This window comes from Leptonychotes weddellii, chromosome 2 (genome assembly GCF_054177405.1).
Source record: "Leptonychotes weddellii isolate Sample4059 chromosome 2, ASM5417740v2, whole genome shotgun sequence".
Taxonomy (NCBI): domain Eukaryota; kingdom Metazoa; phylum Chordata; class Mammalia; order Carnivora; family Phocidae; genus Leptonychotes; species Leptonychotes weddellii.
This window is the reverse complement of record NC_138370.1, coordinates 90,830,980-90,838,534: the sequence shown is the minus strand read 5'-3', so window position 1 is coordinate 90,838,534 and position 7,555 is coordinate 90,830,980. Positions and strand designations below refer to the sequence as shown.

General features: G+C 34.7%; 1 non-coding gene across 1 annotated transcript; it reads left to right on the top strand.

The window, feature by feature from the left end:
• The first annotated feature begins 7,050 nt into the window (after nt 1-7,050).
• On the top strand, nt 7,051-7,191 carry LOC115943325 (U4 spliceosomal RNA). Its single transcript, XR_004077909.1, has one exon. It is a non-coding gene; the product is annotated as a U4 spliceosomal RNA (small nuclear RNA).
• Nucleotides 7,192-7,555: the final 364 nt, after the last annotated feature.

The window sequence follows — 7,555 nt, the reverse complement described above, 5'->3', positions numbered from 1 at the left end:
TTTCTATGGGGTGCCTGGGTGGTTCAGTGGATTAAGCCTCCGACTTTTGATTTTGGCTCAGGTCATGATCTCAGAGTCCTGAGATTGGGCCCTGTGGCAGCTCTGTTGTGGAGCCTCTTTAAGATTCTCTTTCTGCCCCTCTCTGTTTCCCCCCCCCACTCTCTCTCTCTCTCTCTCTCTCAAAAAGAAAAAAAGGGGGGGGCAGTTATTTTTACCTGATGCATCATGTTTGGCTCTCAGGAGAAAGATTGCAAAGCTACTAAATGGAAAAAAAAAATCACAATTTGAATAGACAGAACAAACATTAGAACCAGATAGGTCAGGGATGTTGAAATTATCAGAGTGGGCAGTGTAAACAGATCAAAATCCTTAGAATGGAAAAAAAAAAACAACAAAAACCCCCCAAATCAAACAAACTAGAGGTAAAACAAGAAGAATGACTGGGGTTTAATAATACACTAGTCATGGCTGAGGAAAGGATCCCTGAGCTTGAAGGTTTATTAGTAGAGGTCTCCAAGACTGGAAACCAAAGAACCAAGACGGGGGTAGGGAGAACAAAATACCCAAGAACTGTGGGACAACTATGAACGTTATAACATACACATAATGGGAATACCAGAAGGAGAAAGAGAACAAGGAACATAAATATCTGAAACAATGATTGAGTTTCCCCGATTTAATGTCAGATACAAAACCACAGGCCCAGGAGTGTCAGAAAACAACACAAATGTCAAAAGTACACCTAGGTATATAATTTTCTAACTACTAAAAATAAAAAATAAAAAATCCTTTAAAAAGCCAGAGGAGGGGGGAAATAATCCTATAGGGGAACAAAGATAGGAAATACATCTGACTTCTCTTCAGAAGGCATACAAGCAAGAAAGTGGAGTGAAATATTAGTGGTCAGAGGAAAAGTCTATTGACCTAGATTTCTGTATCCTGTGATATTCTACTTCAAAGTGAAGGAGAAATAAAGATTTTCTTAAAAATGAGGAAATTTGTTTCCTGTAGACCTGCCTTGCTAGGTATGTTAAAAGCAACTCTTTAAAGAGAAAACACTGGGACGCCTGGGTTGCTCAGTCATTGAGTGTCTGCCATCGGCTTGGGTCATGATCCCAGGGCCCTGGAATCAAGCCCAACATTGGGCTCTCTGCTCAGTGGGAAGCCTGCTTCTCCCTCTCCCACTCCCCCTGCTTGTGTTCCCTCTCTGGCTGGGTCTCTCTCTGGCTGTCAAATAAATAAATAAATAAATAAATAAATAAATAAATAAATAAAATCTTTAAAAAAAATAGAAAACACTATAGGTCAAACTCTAGATAAGCAACATTAATGTACGTCATTAAAACAATGATGTACTTGGCGATATGTTTATACGTGTTATGTCTATAAATGACAGCAATAATACAAGGGCATGAAGGAAGGGATTATTTTGTTGTAAGGTACACATACTACCCATGAATTGATAGTGTTATTTGAGACCGGACTTGGTTTATCCATAAATGTTGATTGCAAACTCTAGGTTAACCTTTTTTTTTTTTTAAACTGGAATTAAAGTATAACTTATATGCTAAAAAATGAAATTATATAATCTTCAATAAAATTCACAGAAGATAGTAGAAGATAAAATGAACAAAAAACCAGGGCAGCAAATAGAAAACCATAATAGATGTATGGTAATCCAACTGTACCAATAATGACTAAACATCAATAGTCTAAAAGCCCCAGTTAAAAGACAAATTGTCTTTATGTATAAAGATGCATAGTGTAAGTAAATGGGTGGTGAAAATATACCATGCTAAGAGTAATCATAAAGAGCAAGAGTAGCTATATATATTGCACACAGAGCTGACTTCAGTGAGTAAAGTTGTCAGTGATGAAGAAGGACATTACATAATGATAAATGGCTCAGTTGTCCATGAAGACCTATCAGTCCTTAAAATCTGTGTCTAACAAAGTGTCAAGACTGTGGTGAGGGAAAATCTGATAGAACTGCAAGCAGAAAGTCAGTGAGACTATTATTTAAAATATACAAACAACTCTTAAGACTCAACAATATAAAAGCACCCTAACTGAAAAATAGGCCAAAGACCTTAGCAGATACCTCAGAAAAAAAATACACAATGTGCCCCTGTGGTAGGGGATGTTGATCATGGGGGAGGCCATGCATGCATGAGAGTAGGGATTATATGGGAAATCTCTGTACTTTCCTCTCATTTTTGCTATGAATGTAAAGCTAGTCAAAAAGTCTTAATAGAGATTTTTTTTAAATGCTTACTAATAGTATTTCAAACCAACTTAAATTTTCATTGAATCAAAGTAGGCCTACCAGAATGTGCTATCCCTCTCAAGAAATAACTGATCAAATTCTCCCTTGGACAAAAATTGCCATTGTTTGTAAGAAGCTGTTTCTCAAACTGATGTTACTTGATGATACTTGAAAATCTGAGACTGAATGTTTCTATTTTGGAGGGAGGCATTATGAGGATTTTCCCTTTTGTATGCATGGGAAGTCTAATAACTTTGGTAATCAGGCTGTCAAGAGCTAAATTGTACACTGGGGCAATGAGAAAGGTCACGAGAGGCTGAAAACCCTCTTCCCAGACAATGTCACCATGAAGACTTTCTTCTTCCCTGTTGTGGCTCAAGAGGGACTTTTTAAAAATTGCAATTCTTTTCCTCTTACAGTTCTTTATTTCTGCCACCAATGGTATTTTTTTTCTTTAATAACCAGTCTCAGTCATATGTTGCTTAATAAAAATCTATATTGTAAAACAAGTGCCTTGTTTCTTTAATCTTTTTAACTTAGATATTTCTGAGCAAATCATTGCTGATTATACTTTCAAATATCTATTAACTTTAATGAGCTTCTGTCATTCCGAACTTCAATTTTGCCTTCTCCTGGACATAGTTCATTTATTTTGATCACTAGTTATATACTATGGTATCTATCAGAAATTAAAATTTGTAAATACCCACAGGGAAAAATGGAAGGGAGTGATTTTTCAAGGATATCATTCTCCTTCATTTTTGTTTTGTTTTAATTAAATGAAACCTTTACTGAAGTTTTCCAGAGCATTTAAACTGTAGTTCCACAGGACAAATGTCAAAATGCATTTATTCAGGAGTTTGGGAACTGAACAAGAGCCCCTTTGCTAAGCATAAGGTATGATAGTTAAAACATTTAAGCTGAAGTTGGTAGGTACCTTTAATATTTAGTACTAATAGAATAATTACTCACTAAGCACATAAACGTGTACATTTACTATTCCTGCATGCAAGAAAACTTGTCATGGCCAGTGCCCTCACAGATCTCAGTCTCTGGAAGGGGTGTGTGGTGTGTGTGTGTGTGGTGTGTGTGTGTGTGTGTGTCCGTCCAAGGGTAGCATTTATTCTGTACTATGTAATCTTATATATATATATATCACCACATGTGTACATGATGAAGTGATTATCACTATTGGAATTTCATTATTGTGAAGAAAAATAAAAACTGCTTTTACATTTTGGACAGATGGAAGAAATAAATTTAAAAAATTTTGTTATCAGACATTTTTAAGGAATTTTGGTTTGGTTCTTTGTTTTCTCATAGAAAGCATTTTTCTATCTCTTGGGAACATAACGGGAGTGATTTCCCTAAATACCTTCAGCTATTCTTCAACTCCAGTGTCATTAACTGGTACAGAAAAATAATCTTCCTTAAAACTTACACAGTCTTTCTGTGGTTGCTGAACTGTTAGACATAGTCCTAAGAAGAAGAGATGATATTCCACTGGGAAGTAACACTCTTAGAAATGTCTGCAGGCAGTGAATGAGTAACGTGAAAGAGAAATTCAGTTGAGAAAGATACTACAAAAACCTGAAAAAAAAATAACTTTGTCAGAAACCAAAGTAATTTCTGAAGACTTAAGTGTTTTAGTCTCTTTGGGAGTATTAATTTTCAGTTATCAATATATATATTTTTCTTCAGCATGCATGAGACTATCTTAGCTGTATCATCAGTCTGTCCTGAACAGACCCTTATATATTCAGAAAATATTTTAACTTCTCAACAGGGATTCAGAAAGACAAATGAGACTAGGAAAAAAAACAAAACAATCATGAAATACTGGAGATGAGCAAGGGAAAGGATGTTATCTAAACTCAAGGGGTGTTTTTGAATATTTCATTCCTATGATGAAGTTCTCCATTTATACATGTATTTTAAAAGAAAGAAAAATTCCCTTTTGTCCTTTTCCGCTGAAATACTGAATAATAGGACTATTTATAAGATTGAAAGTTTATTTAGATTTTTTCTTTTTCGTTAAAATTATTTCATTTACATAATGCAAACACTCTTTATAAAATTATTTTCCTCATCCTGGATGAGATTATTTTATTATAAAGATGTAAGTTTCTTAATTTTTAGATTGAGAAATTTTATACTTATTATGTAGTATGTACCTATTTTTAAGCCAAACAATGACTTAAACAATTTTGAAATACTATATTAAAGTTGTACATATTTTTCATATCATTATATTTATCACCTGCAGGTAAAATTTAAGAATATATACACAGGAAAGCCAAGACTGCCCATAATGAACTGTGTATGCTAATTACTCAGTGATTTAGCCTTTTAAACTTATAATGTAAGCATTTTCTATAAAGCTTATAAAATCTATATATATCAAATATGTAAATAGCAGGTACTATGGCAGGCTGAAACTTCTCTCTCCCCTCCACTAAAAGATGCTCAAATCTGATATATTCAAATAAGGAAAAAATGTTTTTTGTTTTAATACCTTTGAATTGTGTTCTACAGTTGTAATGTATAAAGCATTAACAATATGGAAATTAAACATGTTGTATTTAAGTTTTGTCCACATGGAGGATTCTTATAATCTTTAGCACTTACAGTAACAAATGGTGAATTGTCTACATGATCACTTTATAACTTAGTGTGGATAGTGATCGTTTTCTGTTTTGCAAGTCAGAAAAGTAACGATGCATTTTTTTTTTCAAAGATTTTATTTGAGAGAGAGAGAGAGAGAGAGCACATGAGGGGGGGAGGGTCAGAGGGAGAAGCAGACTCCCTGCTGAGCCGGGAGCCCGATGCGGGACTCGATCCAGGGACTGGATCATGACCTGAGCCGAAGGCAGTCGCTTAACCAACTGAGCCACCCAGGTGCCTAACGATGCATTTTCAAATGTCTAAATGCCAATGTAGAATTTCCTTACCAAAATGTTGTAAATACAAAGAATACATAAAATAATACATATTTTTTTTTGTTTTGTTTTTATTTGAATTTCAGTTAACATATAGTTTAATATTAGCTTCAGGTGTAGAATTTAGTGATACATCAATTACATACATCACTCAGTGCTCATCACAAGTGCCCTCCTTAATCCCCATCCCCCATTTAACCCATCCCCCTGCCAATTCCCCTCCAGTAACCCTCCGTTCGTTCTCTATAATTAAGTCTTTTTCCTGGTTTGCCTCTTTTTTATTTCCTCCTATGTTCATCTGTTTTGTTTCTTCTATTCCACATACAAGTGAAATCCAGTGGTATTTGTCTTTCTCTAGCTGACTTATTTTGCTTGGCATAATACACCCTAGCTCCATCCTCATCATTGCAAATGGCAAGATTTCATTCTCTTTGATGGCTCAGTAATATTCCATTGTGTGTATTGATACCACCTCTTTATCCATTCATCAGTGGATGGACATCTAATCTTTTCCCATAATTTGGCTATTGTTGATAATGTTGTAAACATTGGGGCGCATGTGTCCATTTGAATTAGTATTTTTGTATCCTTTGTAGTAGTGCAGTTGCTAGATCATAGGATAGTTGCAACAATTTGCATTCCCACCAACAGTGTAAGAGGGTCCCCCTTTTTCTAAATCCTCACTAACAACATTCCCTGTGTTGTTGATTTTAGCCATTCTGACTGGTGTGAGTTAATATCTCATTGTAGTTTTCATTTGCATTTCCCTGATCATCAGTGATGTTGAGCATCTTTTCATGTGTCTGTTGGCCATCTGGATGTCGTCTTTGGAAAAACGTCTATTCAGGTCCTCTGAGCATTTTTAAGTTACTTGTTTTTTATGTGTATGTTGAGTTGAATAAGTTCTTTATATATTTTATTTTATTTTATTTTTAAAGATTTTATTTATTTGAGACAGAATGAGAGAGAGAGAGAGAGAGCACATGAGAGGGGGGAGGGTCAGAGGGAGAAGCAGGCTCCCTGCCGAGCAGAGAGCCCGATGCGGGACTCGATCCAGGGACTCCAGGATCATGACCTGAGCCAAAGGCAGTCGCTTAACCAACTGAGCCACCCAGGCGCCCAAGTTCTTTATATATTTTAGATACTAGCCCTTTATCAGATAGATCATTTGCAAGTATCTTCTTCCATCCTGAAGGTTGCCATTTAGTTTTGTTGATTGTTTCCTTCACTGTGCAGAAGTTTATCTTGATGAAGTCCCATAGTTCATTTTTGCTTTTTTTTTCCTTGTCTCAGGAGACCTATCTAGAGATTGCTACAGGCAATATCAAAGAGGTTACTGCCTGTATTCTCTTCTAGAATGTTTATGGTTTTAAGTCTCACATTTAAGTCTTTAATCCATTTTGAATTTATTTTTGTCTGTGGTATAAGAAAGTGGTTCAGTTTCTTTCTTCCATGTTGCTGTCCAGTTTTCTCAACACCATGTGTTGAAGAGACCATCTTTTTTCCCAATGAATATAAAAAAATAAAGCTATTAATCACAAGGAAAATTCTTTTAAAAAGTATCAATGTTAATGTAATATATATCAATATATACACAAAATGATAAAAGGAAAAAAATCATGATTCTAATATGTATCTAAGATCTTACTTATTTAGATTATAATCAAAATATTAAAAACATACATACATCCATATAATCCAAATATTAAAAACACGTAAAATAAGTCAAGGCTTTGTACACAGAACAGAATTAGGTTATTTTTTATAAAGCAGTTTGGGGTTTATTGAGATGGCATGCCACTGTTTTACTGTAAAGATGAGTTTTGATTAAAAATGTACTGATGAAGCTTTGCACAGTAGCAGAATCGTAGCCAATGAGGTTTATCCGAGGCATGATTATTGCTAATTGAACACTTTTCCTAAAAACGTACTGATGAAATAATAGGAAGAGACAATATTGTGAATTTATTAATTTTTTCTCAAAAGGGCAGTCTTCTCCATGCTGCCAAATAAGATCTGAGAAAAAAGATCAGATAACTAAACTACATCACTAGAGAGAGTTTTGAACCATGTGTGTCATATGCTATCTTTAAGTGACAACATGAATAATAAGTACACCTCAAATACAGCTAGCAGGAGAAAGCATTTTCATGTATGTAGTAACCATAAAAACCCAGAAAGTATGGTGCATGGGTTCATCTCAATTTGGATACTACCATAAAGATAAATGCAGTTGATTTTCTGGAAATTAAAAGTATATCATTCACACATATAATTAAATGAGAAATATTTGGTAAGAAATATGTGTGGTCCTGATGTAGCAATCAAAGTTATTAATCTGCATCAACCA